Consider the following 6,304-nt stretch of genomic DNA (forward strand, 5'->3'; position numbering starts at 1 on the left):
TGTCTCCCATTCCCCGCCCCCCCTCTTTCCCAGCCCCTACCCACTCACCCAGGTTTTCACCACCCTATTGCTGGTGTCCATGGGCTATGCATATAAATATATAAGTTCTTTGAGTTATCTCTTCTCATTCCCCCAACCCCACATTGAAGTATGTCAGTCTGTTCCATGCCTCCCTGCTTCGGGTCTTATTTTTTTGGTCAATTCATTTTGTTCATTAGATTCCTCAAATAAGTGAGATCATGTGATATTTGTCTTTCTCCAATTGGCTTATTTCACTTAGCATAATAATGAAATTCTCCAACAAAGTTTTCAAGCAATCTTCTGTTTCTAATAAAATACTCTTAGTCTCTGTCAAATTACAGCGGGAAGGTTAGGGAGAGGTGGGGGAAATAAGAGATCAACCGAAGGACTTACATGCATGCATATAAGAATAACCAATGGATGCAAAACATTGGGGGGTGAGGGCATGTATGGGAGTGGGGTGGGGAGGGGGGCGGCAATGGTAAGATATGTACACATATAATACCTTAATAAAAAAAATTAAAAAGAAAAAAAATACTCTTAGTCTCATCTAAATCTTTAAATGTCTTTTCTTCAAAGGCTGGTTGAGAAAACCATTTGGGGCTCTTTTGTAATTTGTTCTTGGGTGAATGGCATTTCACTTTGTAAATTGGAAGCAATGGTCATCTACCAGGCAAATCAAGAAGAGGGTGATAGGAGTGGTCCCTCCAGGTACAGGCAACAAGGGGGAGCACTGTCTGTAGAAAATTTTAAAGCAACACCAAAACTGCCATCTGTCTTTATCACCTAAGTGTAAAGCAATTCTAAACAATATTGATAATAAAATTCTCCAATCTAAAAATGGCCTGTTCCTGGCCCAGATTCCTCCCACTGTCTTCCCCCTCCCCCAACCCCCGCCTTGTGTTATCTATTCTCTTTGGGTCTCAGATGAAACTGAGAAGTCTCCTGCCTACTTAAGTCCTATTACCTCCAAATGGACAGTTTAGCCACTAACCTTTATAATGCCCTCTGCCCTTCCTCAGGACACTTTGCTACCATCTGCTGGGCAGTTGTAAAAAGTACACAAATCCATGATAGTTGTAAAAATGAATGGAGCTTCTTTGATTTATGTGTAGTGTTCTACTGGTACACTCATGTGTATGCGCGCATGTGTGTGTGTGCGTGCATGTGTGTGTGCATGTGTGTACATGCAACTTTAAGAAAGCAGATAGAATATTCAGCATTATCTAAAACATAAAGAATTAAGATGCAAAATTTCCACCATGTATTCATTTTCTTTTGATCTAGCAGGAGTGGTACCAGAAAGACACTTGAGTGGGCCTATGGAGGCAGAAAGGAAGGGTTGGGCTCTTTGGGGAAAATAAAGAAGTCAAGCTCCAGATGGGTAAAATAATCAGTAATTCACGTAAGTTGAAGTGTGAAGAACTTATATGAGGAAAGATGAGCATTTTTTATTACGGAATATAAAAAGAGACTTGACTACACTGACATATTTCTGGATGTCAGTTATTCCAAAATGTATTTCAAAAAAACCAATTGTTGAACTTGACATTAATTTAAAGATCATATGGAATGAGTGCATCTAGCCAAAGCATTTTTAAAAAGAAATGCTGATCCCAGCCCCTGCCTCCAGTGCACATTAAAGAGCCAACACCATAATGGACTCCAAGTACTTTATAACCAATAAAAAAGGACAAATCTTTGAATTAAAGGCTAAACTCAGTAATGAAAAGAGGAAGGGGCCTGGGAAGAAAGTGATTGCTGCTATGTCTGTGGGGGAGGATGTTAGCTCTCTCTTTCCAGATATAGCGAACTGTGTACAGACTAAGGACCTGGAACTAAAGAAGCTTGTGTATCTCTACTGGATGAACCATGCCATCAATCAGACAGACATGGCCATCATGGCTGTCAACAGCTTTGCTAAGGACTGTGGTTATCCCAATCCTTGGATTTTGGCCTTGGCAGTCAGTACCATGGAGTGCATCCAGGTAGACAAGATGACAGAATATCTCTGTGAGCCCCTCCCCAAGTGCTTGAAAAATGAAGACCCCCATGTTTGGAAAACAGCAGCAGTCTGCATGGCAAAACTCTATGATATCAATGCCCAAATGGTGGAAGATCAGGGATTTCTGAATTCTCTGTGGGATCTCATAGCAGATTCAAATCCAGTGGTGATGGCTAATGCTGTATCAGTGTTATCTGAAATCAGTGACTCTCACCTAAACAGCAACTTACTGGATCTGAACCCACAGAATGTTAATAAGCTGCTGACATCCCTGAATTAATGCACTGAATAGGGCCAGATTTTTATCCTGGACTTCCTGCCCAATTACAGCCCTAAAGATGATCAGGAGGCTCAGAGCATCTGTGAATAAGTAACTCCCCAGCTATCTCATCCAACACAGCAGTGGTGCTTTCAGCAGTAAGAGTCCTAGTGAAACTTCTAGATTGTTGCCTAACCGGTTTGGCTCAGTGGATAGAGCGTCAGCCTGCCGACTGAAGGGTCCCAGGTTCGATTCCAGTCAAGGGCATGTACCTTGGTTGTGGGCACATCTTCAGTAGGGGGTGTGCAGGAAGCAGCTGATCGATGTTTCTAACTCTCTATCCCTCTCCCTTCCTCTCTGTAAAAAATCAATAAAATATATTTAAAAAAGAAAAAACTTCTAGAGTTGTTACCCAAGGAATCTGACTACTATAATATGCTGCTGAAGAAGTTGGCCCTCCCCTGTCACTCTGCTGTCTGGGAAGCCAGAGGTGTAGTATGTTGCCCTAAGAAACATCAACCTAATTGTCCAGAAAAGGCCTGAAATCTTAAATCAGGAAATCACAGTCTTCTTTGTGAAGGATGATTCCATCTGTGTTAAACTGGAGAAGTTGGACATCAGATCCATTTGGCATCCTAAGCCAATATTACTCAGGTTCTGGCAGAGCTGAAGGAATGTGTCACAGAGGTGGATGCTGACTGTTGGGCCATTGGACAGTGTACCATTGATAGGGGAAGGACATGTAATAGGAATAGGACCACAGTTGTTTAGTGATTATTCACCTTACTAACTATAGATAAGAGGTTTTCTTATAGACCCAGAAACTGGAGGATGTATTGCAAGAAGAAAAACAGGGCTGTAAAAGATAAGGCAACCTTGAAGCCGGATGGGTCCATTACTCAGAAAAGAAATATATTTTAAAAGCAGACCAAAGACAGGAGATGCTTTGAATTGGTTGCTGTGCCTGGACCCTGACCCCATCTGGGAGTTTGCCTCAGGAACACCAACCATACTCTGGTTCCAGAACAGGCTAAGCTGTTTTTAACATCATAGATTAGCCACCTTGTTATCAGACTTTGAGTTCCTGGAGGCCAGACTGCAGATCCTACACTCCCCTCCCGTTGTTACACTCCCAGCTGCGCGTAGTTATTTTCCCTCACCCCTATATAGTCAGCCAGCTGGCAGAAGAAGGGGGAGCAGGATTTTTTCAGGGCATGAAGTCTGCTGCTCACTCCATATTGCCACCAATATGAAATAAAGACTCATAGATGATTCAACCTTGTCTCTGCTTTTTGATTCAGTAGTGACAGGCAGCTTTGGACACGTTTAGTGTCCAGTTTCACAATCAAGGCGGAGCAATCTACAGAATGTCGTGTAAGCACACTGCTTGATCTCATCCAGACCAAAGTAAATTATGTGGCCCAAGAGGTGACTGTTGTCATCAGGGACATCTCCACAAGTACCCCAACAAGTGTTAAAGCTCATGGTCACTCTGTATGAGAACTTAGATTCTCTGGATGAGCCAGATGCTCAAACCAGATGATTTGGATTGTGAGAGAATATGCTGGAGGAATCGACAATGTTGATAAGTTGCTGGAGAGCTTCCTGGAAGGTGTTCATGATGAGCGCACCCAGGGGCAGCTCACTCTGCTCACTGCCATAGTGAAGCTGTTTCTCAAGAAACCGTCAGAAACACAGGAGGTGGTACACCAGATCTTGAGTTTGGCAACACAGGATTCTAATAATCCTGATCTTCGAAATAGGAGCCGTATTTATTGGCAGTTTCTCTCAATGGACCATGTCACAGCCAAAGAAGTAGTCTTGCCTGAGAAGCGACTAGTCTCTGAGAAGACAGATCTTACTGGGCTGACTCTACTGGATGAGCTTATCTGCCATATTGGTTCTTTGGCCTCTGTGTACCACAAGCCTCCCAATGCTTTTATGGAAGGAAGCAACGGAATCCATTGCAAACATTTGCCAATACGTCATGGGAGCACCAATGCAGATAATTTTTGTAGGTAGAGCCATACTTCATAGAATGGGAATTATTTGGGAAATTTTACTTCTAAGATAATTTTCAGAAACAGTTCTTTAATTGGCTTTTATCAGGGGAGTTCAGAACAAATGTTATTGTCCCAGTTATCTTCCTAGATGGTATATCAAAGAGCTCTGATTGCTGTTGCTACCCCAGACACAAACTTAGTAATTTTGATTCCCACAAGCACAGGACATGGAAACAGAAAGATCAGGTGAGATCTTTTGTTCCAAACTGAGTTTATTAATAGATTGTCCCATTTGATAAAGCATTGATAAAAATGAATACTCTACAGACTGTTCTTTGTATTTGGTATTACTGAATTGATGTTTCAGTTCTATTATTCTTGATCAGCCCCTCACCCTCATATATGGTACATACACAGAGAGACAAGAAATCAAGTTAAATGATTCCAATTTATTGTAGAAATACTGTTAATTGATACATCAAGGAGATCACAAGTACACAAATAATAAATGACAACACACTGCATTGTGGGGTAAGGTGGTCATGAAGCAAGAAATCAAGGCTGTATGAATAGGTGTGCATTAGACAATCTTCACAGAGAAGGTGACCTTTACATTGAAATATTTAAAAAGATAATTTGGAGCAATAAAAGGGTGGAGGACATGGCAGTTGTATACTCAGTGTGTACTTGAAGTGAGCGTGTGATAAAAGACAGGAAGGGACAGGACAACTATCAGAATGGTCTTGAGACAAAAAATATGTTGTGTACATAAAAAATATACAGTCAACAATGTGGTTAAAATATTAATCGAGTGGGAGAAAGAGCATTGTAAAATCTTATACAAGTGTAACGATAGACTGGATCCATTTCAAGAGGTCCTGATAGATCAGGCTTAGTATTTTGATATGAATACATATGCCATGGAAGTGATGTGATCAATACATATGAAGATACAGCTTATCAAGCTACACAGTGAAAGGGTACATTTTCATTCTGCTGTCAAATTTTGAGGGGGAAAAATTACTTTGGGAAAATGGAAATAGAAAACCTGAGGTCCTAAAATTAGTCATACCAAGTCAATCACTCATTGTGTGGTTATGTGATCACTTTCATAGTCTGGGAAATTCACTTCTAATTGCCCCTTTTTAATTTTGGTACCCTAAACACATAAAATGTAATTAATTATTTTATTTATGAATTGTGACTAATACCCCCACACTGATTTTTCAGTACCTCCATAGGACGCTTATACTTAGGCTAAAGATTTGAATTCCTTTTTCCTTCTCTTAATAATAAAAACATCAATGGCAACAACATTATTTTGCTAGTTTTTCTTCACTACTTTGTATTCACAATACACTCTATTATTTCTCACACCACATATACCCCAATTTCCTTTAAATGCCTCTGCAAATGTTTTATTCATTTCCTCTTCACCATACCCTGTTTTGAATTTCTCTGCAACTTTGCATTTATTCACCACTGGTGTTTTCTCTGCCCCCTCTCCCTGCCTTACCTGGAGTTGATTTATCTCAGCAGACTTTTCTCTTGCCAAACTTGCAGATACTATCTCTGATCAGTTACCTTTTTCCTTCTTTGTCTAATCGCTCTCCACTTTGGGCTATCCACTATACCCAGTGGTCAGCAAACTCATTAGTCAACAGAGCAGCAAACTGCGGCTCACAAGCCGCATGTGGCTCGCGAGCCGCAGTTTGCCAACCACTGCACTATACTATTTCACAATGCACTTTTCTAAACAATTCTTATATCTTCCACCCTTGATATTTTTTTCCTTCCACTTTCCCCCTGGTTATAGGCATATGAAGGTTAACTTGGCTTCGCTTTTATCTCAAAATAATTCTCTTTGAGTGTTAATATGCTTCACCCAATAATGAGCTCTCTTATAATGACAGGAATCTTCATCACCACATTTCCTCTTTACCAGTGCTTTGTAGAGGGTGCTGTCAGACTCTCTCTAGTTGCATTTCTTTTGGTATCCTAAAAATGACCATCTAA

General features: G+C 40.7%; 1 pseudogene across 1 annotated transcript; it reads left to right on the plus strand.

Annotated features, from left to right (window-relative positions):
- Positions 1-1,679: 1,679 nt before the first annotated feature.
- Positions 1,680-4,307, plus strand: LOC308233729 (AP-2 complex subunit beta-like; annotated as a pseudogene). Its single transcript has 3 exons — positions 1,680-2,455; positions 2,676-3,001; positions 3,623-4,307. The product of its transcript is annotated as an AP-2 complex subunit beta-like (transcript).
- The last annotated feature ends 1,997 nt before the right edge of the window (positions 4,308-6,304 follow it).

This window comes from Plecotus auritus (assembly GCF_963455305.1).
Source record: "Plecotus auritus genome assembly, chromosome: 9".
Taxonomy (NCBI): Eukaryota; Metazoa; Chordata; class Mammalia; order Chiroptera; family Vespertilionidae; genus Plecotus; species Plecotus auritus.